General features: G+C 39.6%; 1 protein-coding gene across 2 annotated transcripts in view; it reads right to left on the reverse strand.

Annotated features, from left to right (window-relative positions):
- The window catches only part of GALNT18 (polypeptide N-acetylgalactosaminyltransferase 18), a 407,674-nt gene that overhangs the window by 23,742 nt on the left and 362,547 nt on the right, over positions 1-21,385 (reverse strand). The window lies entirely within an intron of this gene.

Consider the following 21,385-nt stretch of genomic DNA (forward strand, 5'->3'; position numbering starts at 1 on the left):
GGGAGGACACAGTCAATGCTTTGAAGGCACAGGGAATATTTCTGTCAGAAGCTGATAAAAAAAAGGTACCACATGAACCAAAACTGACTCTCATACCACACTTCAGCATGCAAAAGTCCCTTCTGCAGAAAGAATGAAATATAGTATTTTAAAACACAATTTTGAGATGAAGAAACAGTTTGAGCAGCATCAAACATAAGTGACAGCAGACTGTTCAGGGAAGGGAAGCAGTTCTTTTCTACTTCTAGGAATGAAGAAATGAAAGAGTGGATAAAAAAAGCAAAGTCTCTAGCAGGAGCTGGGTTCAGTTAGGGATATGCCACACATGAATACAATAACTTAATCTGAAGATAATACCACCTTAAAAATACAAAGAGGAAACAGCACAACTGGGTTCAGGGGGATTTGGATGTGAAACAAGGGACTGAGACAAGGGATGAAGGAAAACTAACCTTAGAGAAAATGGCTGCCAAACAGCACTCACAGAAAATAGCATCTGAATGAAATTGGAATCCACATATGAAAATACACAGAACAAGTAGAGATAAGAGGATCAGAGGGTGGGGAGGAGTACAGGAGGAAGACTTTCAAACAGGTTTTCAACTGCCAGAGTAGGATAAGAACAGCCAATTGCAATCAAACCATGGATCCTGGAATTTCAAGAATACCGAGTCATCATAGGGACCTTGAAACGGTGGTACACGCTCTGGTAACCTCTCAATTGGATTTCTGCAATGCGCTCTACATGGGGCAACCCTTGTACCACACCCGGAAGCTACAATGGTACAGAATATGGCAGCCAGACTGGTCACTGGCACTTCCAGGGCCAGTCATATTACACCTGTACTTAAAGATCTGCACTGGCTGCCCATTCGCTTCCGGGCACAATACAAGGTGTTGGTAATAACCTATAAAGCCCTATATGGCTTGGGCCCAGGATACCTGGAGAACCGCCTCTCTCCATACATTCCGCCCCGCACCCTCAGAACATCTGGGCAGCAACTACTGAGGGTTCCAGGGGCTAGACTAGCCTCCACAACGAGGAGGTCATATTCCATCGCCGCCCCAGCCCTCTGGAATACGCTGCCCATAGAGCTCCGCTCGGCCACCTCCCTGGCCCAGTTCAGGAGGGAGTTAAAAACCTTCCTATTCCAATTAGCATTCCCTGAATCAAGTTCCAGCTAGTCCTCCCCCCTCCGACAGCAATGGCTGCTGGCTGCTGGGGTTTAGTATTGTTTTTAGTAGTGTTGTGTAGTGTACTGTATTTTAATATGTATTGTATTGTACTGTACTATTAACCTGTTGTTCACCGCCCTGATCATTGGAAGGGCGGTATACAAATAAAATTTTTATTATTATTTATTATTTATTATAAGGGCGTCTCAGCAGGCCCACCAGCCCTCCTTCCCCCTGATTTCCTTACACATACCTACCACAGGCAATCAACAAGTCTCTGCTGAACTGATCTTCCTGCCCCTACATGCAATAGATAACATCCAGCACACCCTTTGCATATCCAACAGGAATATATTGTTATCTATATTTGAAAAGTGAAATCCCATTTCCAGAAAAGCTTCACTGAGGAACATACAATATTTAGATGTCACATAATACCACCACCACATCACCTTTGGAACTTGTATTTACTTTTGAATCTAATTCACTAACTACCTCCCCACTGTATTCTATAAAGTGACACAAAATAAGAATACCCAGCCATGTATCATGACTAGTGGATGGAAGCTGAAGTTTCCTGTAAAGCAACAGAGATAAAATATTAATTGGCCCTCAGTTCTCTTGACTATGTACCACCATAGTCTTTCAGATTGTTTGATAATTCTTAAGCAGAAGATTTTTGTGCATCATTTGCATGTCTGGTGGAAATCTTTTCTGCAACTTTCAGAAGTGCCATTGAGTCAGATATTAGTTTTCTGCTTTGAACTAGCTGAGATCCTATTCTAGATTTCAGGAGATGGAACGTCTGGCACAGCTGTACCAGTGTGCTTGCTGGTACTCCAGAACACCCTCTTGACTGGCACACAGGCAATACTGGATCTCAAAACAAACAAACAAACAAACAAAAAAACAACAACACCTGGAACCTGTAATCCACATCCACATAGAACTACCCAAAGGGAGATTTTATTGTACAAGAATCAAAGTGTATACAAAATTTACAGTGAAAGCAACAATCTGAAGTTCAAGGATTGCTTAGAAGAAAAGGGAGTGGAGGGAAAGGGAAGACAGAGAGATTCTTTTTTAAGAAGTGGTATAAAAACCACAAGAAATAAGAGCTTCCCTTAAGCCACATACATAAATTCAGATAAAGAATGGGTATTTCCTGAATTTTGGGGTGTGGTGCCATCAATATACAGATCACACCCAACTCTACTACTCGTTTCCACCTCAATCCAAGGAGGCTGCCCTGGTCCTAAACCAGTGTCTGTCATCAGTAATGGACTAGATTAGGGCAAACAAGTTGAAACTTAATCCAGACAAACAGAGGTACTCCTGGTCAATTGAAAGGCAGATCAGGGAATAGGGATCCAGCCTGAGTTAGATGGTGGTACACTCCCCCTAAAGATGCAGGTTCACAGTCTGTAGGTACTCCTGGACTCAGCTTTGAACCTGGAGGCCCAGGCTCAAAGTGACCTGGAGTGATTCTGTACATTTAAATCTTGTACATCAACTGTGTCCATTCTTTGAAATGCCAGATCTGGCCTCAGTGGTACATGCCTTAATTACATCCTGTTTGGACTACTGCATCACACTCTATATGGAGCTGCCTTTGAAGAGTGTTCGAAAACTTCAATGCCCTTGTTGAAACAGCTCCACTGGCTGCCAATTTGTTTCTAGACACAATTCAAAGTCTTGGTTATGACCTGTAAAGCCCTATATGGCTCAGGTCCAGGCTATTTGGCAGATCATCTCCCTCTATGAGCCAGCCTGGGCACTGAAATCCTCAGGAGAAGTCCTTGTTCCAGTCTCACCGCCTCACAGGCACAGTTGGTGGGGACATGAGAGAGGCCCTTTTCTATGGCTGTCCCTAGACTCTGGAACTCCCTTCCAAGGGAGGCCAGAATGGCCCCTTCTTTGTTGTCCTTCCACTGGCAGGTTAATAGCAATAACAATAGCAGCTTCATTTATATAATACTTCATACTGCCTAAGCAGTCTCTAAACGGTTTACAACTGTAAGCTAATTGTCACCAACAAACTGGGTACTCATTACTTACTTATGCAGACAGGCTTTTAAAATAGAATTTTTTCAAGGACTGGCTTGGGGTGATCATTTTAAGTGTTTTAAACAGTTTTATCTTTTTAACTATATTTTATTCTTTTAATAAGCAATCTATTTTAATATTGTAACAATTCAATTCTATTTTATATGGTACTGTTCTTTTAATATTGTGAGCTGCTCTAGGTCCCAGTTCTGGGGAAAGAGTAGGATATAAATGATGATGATGATGATGATGATGATGATGATGATGACGACGACGACATTACCTCTCCTGAGCATAAGTAGATTTTCCTGAGGAGAAGTTGGGAAATGTGGTATTTCTAGTTTGGACAGAAAAAAGAAGAGGAAGGCAACATAACCAAAATCTTATCTGGGTCAGAACCAGGGCTTTTAATATGAACTAAAATAGGGAGAGAAAAGTTCTGATCACAAGTTCCACCTGGAACCAGCTACAAGTCTCTGGCACCAAAAAGGGTACAAAAGTCTACCTTCAAAATAACACACACACACACACACACACACACACACACACATGTTATTATTCTATCTGTTTGGGCAAAACAAGCTGTGGATGCAGTGTGATTTGTTTTCTGAAGGTCCAGGTGTGTACATTTCCATTTTCAATGGGTTTTTGTTCATTATTTTTAATTTTTTGCAGGATTCTGGGACCACAAAATGAAGAAAGGGTGGCCACATGTGACCCATTAGCTACATGTTATTAGCTGAAGTAAAAGAGACAGACAACAGGTGCAGGCTACATGTTGAAAGTAATGTTTAGTTTAACCCTCATATCCTTGCTATGCAAGCAGCAGTGAGTGCCAGGTCTTCTAAAATAGATTAATAGCTACACTCCGTGAACAATCCATATATTTCTTAAACACATCATTCTGAAAAAGATACAGATTTTCTGTTCACGGAAAAACAGTATCTTTTATTAATGTTAATGATAAAATGTTGCCAAAGTTATCATGGAATGAAGATTTGACATGAAATTAATAACAAACTTTGAAAACCCACTGTAGCTGATAAAGACTTCACTGGATGAAGAATGCTGCCATCACTGTAAATTATTCATTGAGGCCTGGCCTATCGTGTAGCAAAAAGTTACAGCAAGGTGTCCAAAGTTAACACATGATGATTATCTGAAAGATGAATTGCCAGTTCTCCAGTGAAAGCTTAAAACCATATATACCAATTTCCAGTCTGAAAGCTCTTCCTGATCCTTTTGGCAGTGTTCCCAAATGAAACCACAGTGGAAGAAAAAGATATGACTATGCCTATGAAACGAGTGGACTGGATGTTATTTTGAAATGGCACTTTATTTTGTAGTCAATACCTTTTCCTCTTGGAATGACAAAACAAAGTAACACAATCTGCATGGATTCATATTATATGGTTTTTCCTCCAGTGGACTTGCTGGGGGATCGTTACAGTTTTCTCTACTGTAAAATTTTAAGAGGAGATTAAAACCTATTCATATCAGTTCAAAAGTTAACAATTGTGTTCACTGGGATTTACTTCCAGGTATGTACTCAATTTCAGGTTGAAGGACTGAAGACCATCTTATCTCAAATGGCATCTGGTGGCTAGCAGTTATTTTAGTTGTTTGAGATTCATTTATATGATTTGGTGAAAACATTTGACTAAGACCCAGATTCAGCCACTTTCATTTTAGGCAAATCACCATCCTTAGAAGAATCATGTCATAAAATGTTTCAAAAGTATGCATTTTTTCCAATTATATGCAGATTATTGGGCAAGTCACATTTTTTCAGCCTCTGAACAAATCTTGCCAAGAAAATCCCATGACAGGTTCACCTTCGGGTTGTCCTAAGTCAGAAATGACTTGAAGGCACAGAAAAGCAACAAAAAGGGTTTCTAAAAATAAGATCTTTTAAGTTTAAATAGTAATTACATTTGATAATTAATATAAAAGAAATACAATTCAACTGAAATGTGAAGATGGAGGAAAGTTCTGCAAAAACCATGGATTGCCAATCCCAAATGGATTGAAGCTTGAATTTTCCCTGAAGTCATAATGAAAGAGGAGTATGCTTTGCTTTTTTCTTAAAACACTATATGCACACTAGATAGGTCTTACGAAACACAACAAGAATAAATGTCTCATTCAGTTTTGTAAACATGTGGTGCTGAAATCTTTATTTCTCCATTCACTGCACAGTACTATCCACAACAGTAAGCTATTTCTGCATTTGTAATAATTTAAAAAGAAGCAGCTCGGGTTTTCTAAGAATGCAATTTTACTGTAATTAATACAATGTTGTATACCTTGTAATCCAACCTTTTATCAAAATAAAATAAAATAAAATACATAGCTTTACGCAGGGGTCTCAACAGGTCAAAGTAGCCTGTTGAAGATTCTGTAGACCCTGCAAGAGGACTTGCCCTCAGCACAAGACCAATAAGATATTAAGTACCTTTTCCTGCAGAATTTCTGCAGTGTTGAGCAAAATATTTTTAGCTAATTTCCCCCTTCTGGTGTTAAGCATACACACAGAAGCATGCCCAAAAGGACAGTCTGACTAATCAAGAAGATGCAAACAAACCTTCCAATGCACTATTCTTTTGGGTTCCATTAAACATGGCAACAGACATCACAGCTTTACATTTTCATATTTACAGAAAGTACAAAAACCAGTCTCAAAAATCTCTCTGAAACAATTTCTATTGGCAAAGAGAATGCATATTCACATTAATCTAGCATGAACCAAGTCAGGATTTACATCTATGGTTCTGCCCTTTTAAAGCATTCCAGCTCATGACTTTGGTAGTCAGCAGTTTCACTCTGGTACTTACAGAACAATGTGTGTCTGCCTGGAGCATATCACCTAGATTCTACATATCATGTCTTTTGTCTTTGTGGAACTCTTTACACCCATAGTTTCCCATGTTATGTTAAAGCTATCCCTGTTCATCACCAACTAGTGAGTACCCATCTGAAATTTAATAGGCTTTAACAGACAGAGCTGAGACCCTTTTCTGCATGCCCAAATACCCTGTGGATCACACAACACTAAAAAAAAAAGGGAGGGGGGAATGTACGCGCCTGTGCAGAAAAGGAACGAATATAGCCAGATAGATATGCTGAGATCAGTATATATTTTTCAGCCAGAAATGGTTATCCATAGTTGGGCCTCAAAATGAACACCCATTCTCCTCAAATCACAGTGCATAATAGCATATAAATGCAGCACATGGTTAGCTCTCAATTGAGCAGATGCATGGGACTCACTATATTATTTCATTTTCTTCATGAAATGGTGTGTATGTGCTCCAGTACCATTTTGGAGGGAGAGATATCCACATGACCCCTGTAGATATCAAAATCCATGGATGATCATGTCCCATTAAATACAGTAGAATAGTAGAATGGCAAAATCAAGGTTTGCTTTTTGTAATACACACACACACACACACACACACACACACACACACACACAGAGAGAGAGAGAGAGAGAGAGAGAGAGAGAGAGAGAATGCATGGATAAAGAATTTGTGGATACAAAGCACCGACTGTACAAATGAACATTAAAATAGGTATAGTCATGAGCTATGGATGGAATTCTCTATGTAGTATATGGTTTCTTCCATTCTGCTCAGTGCTCCCTACACTGAATCTCAGGAGATCCCATGAGCAAAATATGACTTTGCTGCTTATAATAATATATAATATTTATTTACTTATACCCCGCTCTTCAGCCAAAAGGTTATCAGAGCAGCTTACAAATTGTTAATTGGACATTTCCCTGCCCTCTGGCTTACAATCTAAAGAGACAAGACACAAAAGAAGAAGGGAATGGCAGTGGGGAAGGGGAAAAGTCCAGCAGATCTTCTCTCTCTCTGATGCCTGGACCAGGCAGATGGACTGGAGGGAGGGCCCTTCTTCTTACTGCTTCTTTTTGCTGGCATTGTATATGATGATGTTATAGACAAAAGATGTTATATGATTTAGCAATAGCATTTACATGAACCCAGCCCGTTCTGTGTGGTTTACAATCTGTAAGCCAACTGCTCCCAACAAGCTGGGTATTCATTTTACTGACCTACGAAAGGATGGAAAGCTGAGTCAACCTAGAGCCCTCTGGGATTGAACTCACAATGTTGTGGCTGCAGTACCTGCATTTAACCAATGTGCCACCAGACACCATTGGAGTCTGGTTCCAGGACTGCCTTCCCCCCTGCCACCCACCCTAAATAGATACCAAAATCTGTGGATGCACAAGTCCTAATATGTACAGTGGCACATTTCATTATATGAAAGGCAAAATCAAGGTTTGCTTTAGATTTCCAAGCCATGGATGGTAGAATCCATGAATGCAGAATCCATGGAACTGGAAGGCCAACTGTATACATATCTCTGTGTGCCTTGGGCTAACATAGAGAGCAAAAGAGGTCCACTGCAGTTCTGAAGGTATGTTCTTACACTGTATTATATTAGTGATATTTATTTTTTATTGGATAAAAACTTCACATTTTTACTTGTCTACCTACTATCTGAAACTTGCTAATGAACAATCCAGAGTTACCCAAAGTCCAAATATTAGTTGACATCTGGAACAGGTTTGTTCTCTCTCCCCCTCCCCTCTCTTTCTGGAGATCAGATGGCTTGCCATTTGTAAACTAAATCACCTCACCAATTAATCTCACTTCATTGATTATCTTCCCCTGCAGGTGCTCTAATTAACATGTCAAGCAAAATCCAAGTTTCACATAGATCAACAATTTGAAAACTTAAGTGAAAATGAAAGATGGAGTTTAAATATTAAAAGCAAATTCATCCTAGAATTTACAAGTCTGGTATAGAACAGGGATATAACTACTTACTTATTCTATTCTCACAATCAAGAATGAGTCATAATTTGCTGGAAGTCAAACTCAGCAAAATCCTCAAGGTCTAGCAAATTCCTCACTTGCCTTGAAGACAATTTCATTTTCCAAAAGGTGGAAGAGACAACAAGGGGGTCAGCTATTTTAGATCTGATCCTAACCAACAAGGATGACTTGGTGCAAGTGGTGGGATCATTAGGTGGAAGTGACCATGTTCTCCTGGAGTTTGTTATACAATGGAAAGCAGAAGCCAGGCAGTCAGACACACATTCTAGACTTTAGGAGAGATGATTTCAGTAAACTTAAGAGAAATACTGGGGGTGATCCCATGGTCAGGATGGATGGGAGTTTCTAAAAAAGGAGATACTGAAGGCACAATTTCAAACAGTTCCAGTGAGGAAGAAAAATGGAAGGTGTCTCAAAAAAACCAGGATGGATGACTAAGGAACTTTCAACTCACCTAACTTTTCAACAGAACATGTATAAGAAATGGAAAAATGGGGAAATCACCAAAGGAGAATTGAAACAAATAGCTAGCCTATGTAGGGGTGAAGTCAGAAAAGCTAAGGCGCAGAATGAACTCAGGCTTGCTAGAGAGGTTAAGAACAACAAAAAGGTCTTTTTTGGATATGTCCACAACAAAAGGAAGAAAAAGGAAATGGTAGAGCCACTGCGTGCAGAAGATGGCAAAATGCTAACAGAAGACAGAGAAAAGACAGAATTGCTCAACACCTTCTTTACCTCAGTCTTCCCAGAAAAGGAAAGGGTGCTCAACCTGATGATAATGCAGCAGAGGACAGAATAGGGGAATTTCAGCATAGAATAAGCAATGGGATAGTACAGGAATATCTGGTTAATCTAAATGAATATAAGTCTCCAGGACCAGATGAACTACATCCAAGAGTATTAAAAGAATTGGCAAATTAATATCAGAGCCATTGGCAATAATCTTTGAGAACTCCTGGAGAACAGGAGACGTCCCAGCAGACTGGAGGAGTGCAAACATTGTCCTCATCTTGAAAAAGGGGGGAAAAAGAGGATCCCAACAATTATTGCCCAGTTAGTCTGACATCTATACCAGGAAAGATTCTAGAGCAGATCATTAAACAGAGAGTCTGTGAACATTTAGTAGGCAATTCCATAATCAAAAAAAGTCAACACGGGTTTCAGAGAAACAAGTCATGCCAGACAAAACTTATCTCTTTGATAAAATTACCAGCTTGGTAGATGAAGGGAATGCTGTGGATATAGTATATCTTGATTTCAGTAAGGCCTTTGACAAGGTTTCCCATGACATTCTTGCAAACAAGTGATAAAATGTGGGCTAGACAAGGTAACTGTTACATGGATTTGTAATTGGTTGACCAAATGAACCCAAAAGTGTGCTCAACAATGGCTCCTTTTCATCCTGGAGAGAAGTGACCAGTGGGGTCCCACAGGGCTCTATCCTGGGCCCAGTACTTTTCAACATCTTTATCAATGACCTGGATGATGGAATTGGGAGCATACTTATCAAATTTGCAGATGACACCAAATTAGGAGGAATAGCTAATACTCCAGAGGACAGGATCAAAAGTCAAAATGACTGGAATAGACTAGAAAGCTGGGCCAAAGCTAACAAAATGAAATTCAACATGGAGAAATGTAAAGTACTGCACTTAGGGCAGAAAAATAAAATGCACATAGGATGGGTGACACCTGGCTGAATGAGACTACATGTGAAAGAGATCTAGGAGTCCAAGTAGACCACAAATTAAACATGAGTCAACAGTGCAATGCGGCAGCTAACAAGGCCAATGCAACTTTAGGCTTCATCAATAAAAGTATAGTGTCTAGATCAAGAGAAGTAATAGTGCCACTGTATTCTGCTTTGGTCAGGCCCCACCTGGAATATTGTGTCCAGTTCTGGGCACCACAATTCAAAAAAGACATTGAGAAACTGGAGCGTGTCCCAAGGAGGGCGATTAAAATGGTGGTCTGGAAACCATGTCCTATGAGGAACGACTTAGGAAGCTGGGGATGTTTAGCCTGGAGAAGAGAAGGTTAAGAGGTGATATAATAGCCCTGTTTAAATATTTGAAGGGATGTCATATTGAGGAGGGAGCAAGCTTGTTTTCTGCTGCTCCAGAGAACAGGATCTGGAACAATGGAGGCAAGCTCTAGGAAAAGAGATTCCACCTCAACATTAGGAGGAGCTTCTTGACAGTCAGGGCTGTTGGACAGTGGAACACACTCCCTCGGAGTGTGGTGGAGTCTGCTTCTTTGGCGGTCTTTAAACAGAGGCTAGATGGCTATCTGTCAGGGATGCTTTGATTGAGAGTTCCTGCATGGCAGGGGGGGTTGGACTGGATGGCCCTTGCGGTCTCTTCCAGCTCTGCGATTTTATGATTTTATGATAAATCTTCTCCCTGCTGGGTGAGATTACAAGGATTTTGTGAATTTTTCATAATTCAGGACAGTTTTGCAAAATGTTGCAATAGTTTTTGGTGTAAAAACTTTGGGTACAAAATACTTTTTGCAAAAATGCAAAATACTTCTTGTTACACAAAATGTTGAGATTTTGCATAAAAAATAGTCTTGTGCAAAAAATGTGTTCTTTTAAATCTTTTTCAACACATGAAGTGCAAGATGGGGAAAAATCCCACAACAATTGGCCAATTTTCAGTTTAATTTCTTCTAGTGTCTAAACATCTTCTCTCACTGAGGACAATATAATATGTATTGTATTCATTCTGAGTGTAGGTTTTAACTGTACATTATGAAATCTTGCTTTATCAAAAGAGGAATGATTATGAAAAAATATGTATGTTTTGATCCATAGTCTTCACTCTTCATAACTCTAGGGCATTTTTTTTACTTGGTTTATTTATCTAGTCTAATTTTTCACAGTGATTTCTGTTAAATATAAAACTAAATCTTGTTAGTCACAACTAAAGAAGAACTACTGAATCAGTGAGATTTACCTTACTATGGTCGATACCATTGACCACGGTATCCTTCTGGAATGCCTGAGGGAGTTGGGTATCGGGGGCATTGTGCTCCAGTGGTTCCGTTCCTACCTCTCAGGCAGATTCCAGATGGTGCAGCTGGGGGACATTTGCTCCTCTAAGAGAGAACTGACATCTGGTGTCCCTCAGGGAGCTATTGTGTCCCCCATGCTATTTAACATTTAGATGAAACTGCTGGGAGAGATCATCTGGAGACACGGGGCGCGGTGTTATCAGTACGCTGATGACACCCAGATATGTTTCTCTGTGTCGCCGACTGCTGCAGTGTCTAAGGATGGTGTCTCTCCTCTAAATGCCTGCTTTGGCCGGTTACAGAGTGGCACTTGGGACGTCCACAGGACGTCCCATTTTAAAAAAGGGGCGTCTCTTCTAGACGCCCCTGGCTCTAATACGGACTCTGTCCGTACAATATGGCGCCGGCCGTTCCACATGGCCGGCGCCATCTTTACGTATCGGATGCTGTGCGTCCGAACGTGTCGCGGTGCTAATGACGTCGCGAGTGAGCCAGTGGTGCCTCACGACGTCATTAGGGCGCCGCAGAAAGAAGCTCCATTTTGGAGCTTCTTTTTTGCTCCGCACGGGAGCCGCGCGGTGTGGCTGCGACGGCTCCCTTACTGAGCAAACGGCGGCGGCGGCAGACCGCCTCAAAGCGGTGGTCTATAACCCGCCTTAGAGTCAGTAATGGGCTCGATGAGGAAAAACAAACTCAGCTTGAATCCAGAGAAAATGGAATTACGAGTGATAGGTTCCACAGGCCTGGGGAAGGAAATTTGTCCACCTGTCCTGAAGGGGATCACACTTCCCCTGAAGGATTCAGTTTGCAGTTTGGGAGTGCTTCTGGACTCGTCCCTGCAATTGTCATCCCAAGTTGATGCGATCGTCAGAAGCACTTGTTATCAACTTCGGTTGATATGCCAACTGTGACCCTACCTGGGCCAAAGGGACCTTGAAACGGTGGTACATGCTCTGGTAACCTCTCGTTTGGATTTCTGTAATGTGCTCTACATGGGGCAACCCTTGTACCAAACTCGGAAGCTTCAATTAGTACAAAACATGGCTGCCAGATTGGTTCCAGGTTTGACCACATAAGACCAATCTTAAAAGACCTTCACTGGCTGCCTATTTGCTTCCGAGCGCAATACAAGGTGTTGGTAATTACCTATAAAGCCCTACATGGCTTGGGCCCGAGTTACTTGAAGGACCGCATCTCCCCATATAATCTGCCCCACACTCTCAGAACAACTGGGAAGAACTTGCTCGAAGTCCCTACTCCGAGATATGTTACTACTTCTCAGAGGGCCTTTTCAGTAACGGCCCCCAAGCATTGGAATAGTCTTCCCGAGGAGCTCCGTCTCATTACCTCCCTTGAACTGTTTGAAAAGAGACTTAAAACCTTTCTCTTTAACCAAGCATTCCCCCATGTACACTGAAGTTATGCTCGATCCCCTTCTCCCTCTCCCTTACATACACCTATGAACTGGATTTTAATTGTATATTGTAATTAATGTAATGTGGTTTTAATCTTATGTTGTTCTAATAATTTTACTATGTACACCGCTTTGATCACTGCGGAAAAGCGGTATAGAAATAATAATAATAATAATTATTATTACTATTATTATATATTGGTTCACCATTGAACAATTCATTCAATAGGTCTACTCTAGTTGAGATGAATGAATAGGATTCTGAACATAGTAGAACCTTTATTACCTCATGAAGAATCTACAAGTCATCTGAGTGCAAAAACAGAGTAGCAAAAGCAACAGGAGGTAAACTGTGATTTAGTACCTATCTCTATTCCCTTTTTTTTTGATTAGGATTCTTAAAACTAAAACATATAATGGCCCACACTAGCAAGTGTAATTAATCTGCACCCAGTAATTCTTCAGGTGGGTGATAGTATTTATTTTTAAAAAATTACCAAAAAATGTATTGCATGAAGAGGTCCTAACTTTAACTTTACACTGTAGCAGCTTGTGACTTCAAGGAACCTTCAGGTCTTGATATTAATGTATTTTGCACTGAAATGTTTAAGGATGATGTCTATCAGACTAATATGCCAACTGTATGATAATCCAAAGTTTTTGTATGCATTTTTATGAGTTTTAGGAACTGATCACAGAACATATTTGTGCAAATGAACTTGACTGATTTTTAAAGTTCCAGGATAGCATAAACAACTGATTACAAATATTTATTATTTGTTTATTCTATCTAAGGAGTTTATCACACAGGTTGGCTCCCGTCATGCTTCTGTCGCCCAGATGTCACCAAACAGCGATGGGAGCCTCCTGGTGGGATCTCTCCTGGCGCTATTAAAGGGGAATGCTTCCGTTTCAGATCAAATTGTTATTAAAAAAAGCCCCCTTTTAAAACAATTATGAGAATGCTTCTATGATGAAATCGGAAGCATTCCCCTTTAATAGCGCCAGGATCGATCCCACCAGGAGGCTCCCGTCGCTGTTTGGTGACGTTTGGGTGACAGGAGCATGACGGGAACCAACCTGTGTGATAAACTCCTATGTTCTGCATTTCTCCCAGTGTGTGAGTGTGTATCTTCAAGTCATCTGTCAACTTGAAGGGTTTTCTTAGGCAAGAAATACTCAGAGGTGGTTTTGCCAATTTCTTCCTCTGAAATAAAGCCTGCAGCACTTGCATTTGTTGGTGTTCTTCCATCCAAGGATTAAGCAGGGCTGAGTCTACTTAGCTTCCATGATCAGACAAGATTTGATGCCTTTAGGGTATTTAGGCCCCTGCACACGAGACCTAAGTAATTTTAATTTCTAGCCTTCAGAGTAGTTAGACCACCGTTAAGTGACAGATGTCATATATTTAAGTTTTAAGTTCTCAAAGTAAACATTTTAAAAGTAAAAAGTTTTACAACTTAGATACAACTTGGTTTTCCAAACTTCAGAGAGCTATAGAGTTTCTAAACTAGGCAACAAGGGACATTTCAGGGAAGTTTCCAAAATATGGGAATATGGGAACTCTGCAATCCTTCAACTATCCAATTAAATGTAACAAACCTCTTCAGCCTAAGTGAACTAAACCTTATGGAGACTCCCTTTATTTATTCCCTGTAAGTTCTTCCCATCTCATCTCATGTAAAGATCCCCAATTCTCATCTCCATAAACAGTCTGCAAATATATTCCACTCTTAAAGAGATGAAAATCATTGGCTTTATAGGAAGAATAAAGATGTTCACTTAAATACATACCTAAAAATAAATATTGTTGATTTCAAAAGGGTCCATTTTGAGGAAAATATGTTCCATATTGGTATATAAAATTGTATGTCTACTTAGTTTATTCCACTTACAATGCAGCCTTAAAAACATTTACTTGGAAGCAAGCCCTATTGATTTTAGTGGCACTTAATTTCACATAAGTGCACTTAGGTTTGAAGCTGAGTGATCTGTAAATTCAATGCCTTTGAATTTAGCTCTCCAGAGATGAAAGGCTGCTACAAACACTACACAATTATAATGCACATAAAGAAAGAGTTCACACATCAGGAAAAGGTGGAAACTGAAGGAAGAAAAGTGTCAGTTCAGGCTTGTAAGCCCATATTTGCATCATTTCCCCAAGGTTTTCAAAATCAGTGATTTCTGCCAAGCAATAAATGTAAATATCTAAAGGGAGCTTTATAAAAAACAGCCAAAAGGCTCAAGAAACATCCTCTTAAATCCTAGGTACTCCTGATGTGGAACGACTACTGAAAGAAGGATGAAAATGCAAAGGCAGATTTACAGTTGAATATTAAGAAAACAAAAATAATGACCACAGCAGATTTACATAACTTTAAAGCAGATTGTAGAGACACTGAAATAGTTCAAGATTTATAGTTTTTGTGGGGGTTTTGGGCTATGAGGCCATGTTCTATAAGAGTTAATTCCTGACGTTTCACCAGCAGCTGTGGCTGGCATTGTCAGAGAATGTTGGAATGGAAGAGAGTAGTGTATATATACTGTTGGTTGAGAGGAGGTGATTTACATGTTAATCTGTGTATTGTTCTGTTGTTGAATGGCAAGACTTACAGGCTGTCTATTTATTTAATGATCCATTGTCTGCTGTGAATACCCCTCACCCTGGGTGGTTTTCATTTGCATTTGCTGGATCCTAATTTTGGCGTTTTTCATGACTGGTAGCCAAACTTTGTTTACTTTTAAAGTTTCTTCTTTCCTGCTGAAATTGCCCAGGTGTTTATGGATTTCTATGGCTTCCCTGTGCATTGTGGCCTGATAGTTGTTGGCGTGGTCCAGAATTTCAGTGTTTTCAAACAGCATTTTATACCCAGCATGGCTTATAACATGTTCTGTTACTGCTGATTTTTCTGGCTGACCCAGTCTGCAGTGTCTCTTGTGTTCCTTGATTTGTGATTGAACACTGTGTTTGCACCTAGTTCAAGATTTTCCATAACTTAGCTAGGTCAGTAATCAGAATTGAGACTCCAGTCAAGAAATCAGAAAACTAGGACTTGGAAGGACAGCTATGAAAAAACTAGACAAGATCCTGAAGTGTAAAGATGTACCATTGAATACTAAAGTTAGTATTGTCTATGCCATCATATTTCCTATTCTTTGTATGGTTGTGAAAGCTGGACAATGAAGAAAGTTGATAGGAAGAAATCAACTCATTTTAGATGTGGTGCTTGAGAAGAGTTTTACAGATGCTGTGAATTACTGAAAGAATAAATCTGTGGTCTCAGAGTAAATTAAGCCTGAACTCTCCCTAGAAAGTAACTAAACTGAGACTGTTGTGTACTTTGAACATATAATGACAAGACATGACTCACTAGAAAAGACAATACAGTGGTACCTCGGGATACGAAATACCCAGGTTACGAAATTTTCGGGATATGAAAAAATCCCATTGGAAAACATTGTTCCGGGTTGCGAAAGTTTTTTCGGGTTACGAAAAAACTTTTGGTGCTTTTCGGCGCGATTTCACACCAAATCGCGGCTTTTCCCCATTAGCGCCTATGGGAATTCGGCTTGCGAAAGCCTTTCAGGTTACGAAATTGACAGCGGAACGAATTAATTTCGTAACCCGAGGCACCACTGTACTGCTTGGCAAGGTAGAAGGCAGTAGGAAAAGAGGAAGACCCACTTCTACATGGATAGATTCAATCAAGAAAGACATGATCTTGAATCTGAAAGAGCAGAGCAGGACTGTTGATGACAGGGTAACAAGGAAGTCTCTCATTCATAGGAGCGTCATATGTTGACTTGATAGCAGTTAACAACAACTACTCCTGTTAAGTAGGTGCATAAGTACATAGATAAACATGGAACTTAATATGGCTGTCAAAATGAAGAAAGAGAGTATGTAGCAAACAACTGGAACATAATACTTGATTTGTACATGCACAAGGTACAGCCCACTGAAAGTAAGGCAGTGTTCATTGGCAACATCTGTGTTGGATGGGCTTATTTTTAAATTTCCACTACATTATTTCTAGTAGCCTGCAAACAAATGTGTGTGTGTGTGGGGGGGGGGGGGGCAATCCTGTAAGCGTGAAAGGCAGAGCTGTATTCAGGAAAACAATTTGTGCACCCTGACATGTCAGCTTTTTTAGTAAAAACAAATTTTGAACTTACAAGAATTCAGTGCTGCACTAATAACCCTCTGAGTAGGAATGTGACAGCCTGGATGACACTGCAAGAAAGAAAATGGCATCTAGAATTTAAATGAAGACCAAGACTTTCTGTATTAAACAGTGGGTTTAGCCAGGGGCATAATCATGTTAGTTTGGAACATCAGAGGAGAAATTAAATTTGTTTATGGGCCTAAGGTCTTATATCAGACAGTTCAACCAATAACCATTACAAATATGGCAAGATTTCACAGTTCCCCTGTAACTCTAAAGCTGCTTGCTTGGATCTGGGTGTGAACAGAAAGAGAATTCTGCAAATTCTCCCAGGTTTGCAGTCTTATTGCAGCCCAATGTACCCTATCACAGAACATTCTGGAAAATCTGTGTAGGGGAATGGAGGGAACTGTAGGTTGTGGTAGGGGGAACACAAGAAAACCCTCTTGTAAGAGTAGCATTCTGCCTGTCTATCTCTAGATGCAATCTCTGACTTCAGGACTTTGGAAATTACTTTTTTTAAAGGAATTATTACCATTATTTATTGCCTTTTAAAATAGAAAATGCCATTGCTAAAGGCATCTCATTAAGTTATTTGTTGAATTTTTGTTAACTGCCATCAAGTCGACTTCAGGCCTCCAAGTCACCCTATCATCAACAATCCTGCTCAGGTTTTGCATACTCAGAGCTGTGGCTTCCTTGATTGAATCTATCCATCCACAATACAATCTTCTTCTTTTCCTAGTACTTTCTACCTTACATATCATTATTGTGTTTTCTAGAGAGTGATGCTTTCTCCTGGTATGTCCATAGTATGGCATTCCCAGTTTAGTCATCTTGGCTTCCAGGGAGAGTTCAGGTCTGTCTGATTCATTCTAGGGCCCATTGATTGGTCTTTTCATCAGTCCACAGTATCCATAGAACTCTTCTCCAATACTGCATTTCAAATGAGTTCTTCCCATCAGTTTTCTTCACTGTCCAGCTTTCCCAACCATACATAGAAATGGGAGATATGATGGCATGGATAATCCCAACATTAGGCTGCAGCCTAACATTTTGTGATACATTTAACTTTCTCTATCAAAGAGCCCTGGTGCCACAACAAACTATAATTCCCAGAATTCCATATCCCTGAGCCATGGTAGTCAAAGTGCTGCTTTATCACATTAGGGGGCAAACGGGATTTAAATGAGAGTTAGAGAAAACCAGGAAATGCCTGATGTTTATCACACAACATTTTTTAGTTTTCTCTCGTTTAACTCTTGTTTAAATCCTGTTTGCCTCCTAGTGTGATAAAATAGGTGGTGTCAAACTGGATTGTTTTTGGTGTGTGGATGCAACCTTTAGTATTCAGTGATACATCTATACACGTCAGGATTTCTAGTTTTTTCATAGCTGTCACCCCAAGTCCTAGTCTTCTTATTTCTTGACTTGATTTCTGATTAATGCCTGAACCAAGGTGTCGAAAATCTTGAACTATTCCAATGTCTTCACCAGCTACTTTAAAGTTGTATAAATCAGCTGTGGCCATTATTTTTGTTTTCTTAATGTTCAGCTGTAAACCTGCCTTTGTAATTTCTTCTTCGACGTTCTTCAGTAATTGTTCCAAGTCTTTGCTATTTTCTGCTAATAGTATGATGACATCTGCATAATTTAAATTGCTGATGTTCCTTTGTTTTTCATGCCTCATTCCTCCATGTCTACTCCTGTTTTGAGTATGATATATTCAGTGTACATGTTCAACAGATAAAGTGATGAAATGCAGCATTGTCAATTGCAAACCATTCAATTTCTCCATATTCTGCCTTGATGGTAGCCTTTTCTCCTGAGTCCAAGTTACACATCAGGATGCATCAAGTCAACCAGTGTTATGGAACAGTCATGTCTTTAAGAGCAATTCATAGTTTTTCACAATCTATGATCTATAAAGCACAGGCTGGTTTTTTCCCCCTGAAATTCTTTATTCGTTATCCAACATATGTTTGCAAAATGATCCCTAGTGCCTCTGGACCCAGTTCAGACAACTGTCCTTTCTTGCTCCATATATTTTTTGTACAATTTTGAACATCATTTTGTTTGCATGGGAGACTAATGCAATGGTTCTGTTGTTACTGCAGTTCCCTCCCCTTATTTTTTCATTCCTTTTTTTTAAAAATGAAAATGAAAAAATAATCTGAACATTAAGAAAATGCTGTGAAATTTGTGGTGGAGAAAAAAATTCCCAGAAAAGCATGTAAATCTCCCCCTCCCAAGTATAAAACAAAATTAATGTGTAAATAGTATTCATTATGCAGGAATAATGCCAGCAATGATTTAATAGTACTAGTAATTATGCTGCTTTCAAAAAGAAATGTTGATCAACCCTTACTCTGAAACCCAGTACATTATAGATTATTTAATTACATGTAATCCACTACTTCCAAACTCTGATTGACTCTAGGAGGTTTTACCTTCATGATCAGCCTGCTTTCATTTTGTTCATGTAAGTGCTGCATGAGTAACATTTTAATGGGTCAGCTGAACTCAGATTCTTTCCGGTATGTGTTTCTAAACCTAGCATATGGAGATAGGTTCTGAGATCAGCCAACAGAAGTACAGAATTCACACTCACTGCCTCCAGTAGTTTTATTCTATTTAGGAATGCTATGCAGAACTTTTGGTGAAAAAAAGATAAAAGCATATATAACGTTTTACTGGATCATGCCAACTATTTGTTTTAGTATCTTCTTCTAATCAGGGCCAGTTGGTGGGAAATTAATTTGGCCCACATTTTAATGCAAGCCTATCTATGTCATACTTTCTGCTCCAACAGAAACAAACTTATCCTTCAAACTTCACACATCCCAAGTTTTTGATGCAAACCTCTGATTTTAAAAAAAGATACATGCAAACATGTACATATTTGGAAAAATGCATATAAAATGTGTATACTCATAAAAATAATATGCAAAATAATAAGACAAAACAAAATACAAAACTGCATTAAAAGTTAAATTGCATGAACAATGTGAATATTAATCAACAACAAGAGCTAGAATATGTACACTAGGGGGAAAAAACCACCTGTTTGATTGCATTCTTTCTACCAGTTAACAGAACAATATCATAGACCTATATTAAAGAGTTCTTTGCCTGGAAGAGAGGATGTAATTTCAAGGCACTTACTTAAACTTTAATTAGTGCCTCCAGTTCTAGCAATTTGGTGGCTTGCACACTTTAAAGTGAACAATTTCTTAAAGACCTGGGGAAATGAGTTGTTTTAAAGGCAAAAGGCTTAGTTCTGGGCAGTGGGAAGATTTCGAGGGGGAGGTGGAAGGGAACTTCGGGGTGCACATTGTTCTATATATCATTCCAGAAGCTGATAGGTGTTTTAAAAAGCAAAAATGGCTCCAAATATTTCTGCCACTAGTATTTTGAGACAGTGAGCAAATGGCTTGCTTTTGCATGTTACTTTTAGGGGTACAACTACCAAGGCTTTCAGGAACATAAAAATTGTTCCTGCTAACTAAATTACTTTTATCACTTTGTTTCTACCTCTGTTATGAATGAAATTCTCTCTCTCTCATATCTAGCTTCCATTTTCTCCACTTTCCACTGATTCAGTTGTCATATATGTTTGACTCAGGCTGCAGGTTGTTTGCATTTACACAGGCACAGCTGGCTGACAGCTGTTTCAAAGAAGCATGTATCACCTTTTGGAATAATTCTAGGGCCCTTCCTTCCTTCCATGCTAATCTTGATGTTTTAAAATTATTATTCAGTTTTAAATAGTTTTAAGTTTTAAAGTAACACTGGAATCCCTTCTAGGATGAAAGGTGATTCAAACAATTTTCTAAGTAAATAAATAAGGAAAAGCTATGGCAACAGGAAAATTCTGGGCAACTTCCTACATTATGTAACTTAACAACCATGTCCAGTGTTTCTGGCCAGTTTGTGTACGTCTGGGTCAAATGTGCATGGCATGTCTCAGGGCCAACCTCTTTTACACTCAATAACCTGGAGGAATAGATTCTTGAAAGTTCAAGGTGTTCTGGCAATTCCCAGAAATCCTAACCAGCTTGGCCAACAGTCTGAAATTCTGGGAGTTGAAGTCCAAAACATCTGGAGGATCAAAGTCTTGGAACCACTGATTTAGTCAATACCTCAATTCCAAATAGATTCAAACGTGTGCATGTGTGCCCTCTCTTTCTTTCAGACACACACAGTACCACTGGGCCTGGCAGCGTCCATGAAAGTGGAGCAGTTAATTGTCTGTGGGATCCCAAAACTTAAACTTACTTTGGGAATAGGCTAAAGACCAGAGTAGAATCACAGTCCCACCAGACAGCAAAATAAATAAGTAGCACAATAAACAAGAAATAAAGAAGAAAAATAACTGAAAAATAATAGTACAATGTGCCCTTGCCTTATGCGGGGATCCATTCCAGACCCTGCTGCATAAGGCAAGTTCCACGTGTGCTTGAGCTGTATTGAAACTAATGGGGCTCATGCAAGCGGTGCAGAGCAGGTGCACCATTTCCTCTTTGTTGTGCGGTTTTCAGCATAAGCTGAAAGCTGAGTATGACGCATGCATGCTGTATAACTTCAGGAACATACTAAGAATTAAATTGTTGTATTACTTTAATGATTTGTTGACATGTCTTTTAACCATGTCCAGCATTGGGTTGGAGAGTCACACTGCTTCTCTTTCCTCTATT

Source organism: Sceloporus occidentalis, unplaced genomic scaffold (assembly GCF_023333645.1).
Source record: "Sceloporus occidentalis isolate IW3139 unplaced genomic scaffold, rSceOcc1.0.p SCAF_4, whole genome shotgun sequence".
NCBI classification, from domain to species: domain Eukaryota; kingdom Metazoa; phylum Chordata; class Lepidosauria; order Squamata; family Phrynosomatidae; genus Sceloporus; species Sceloporus occidentalis.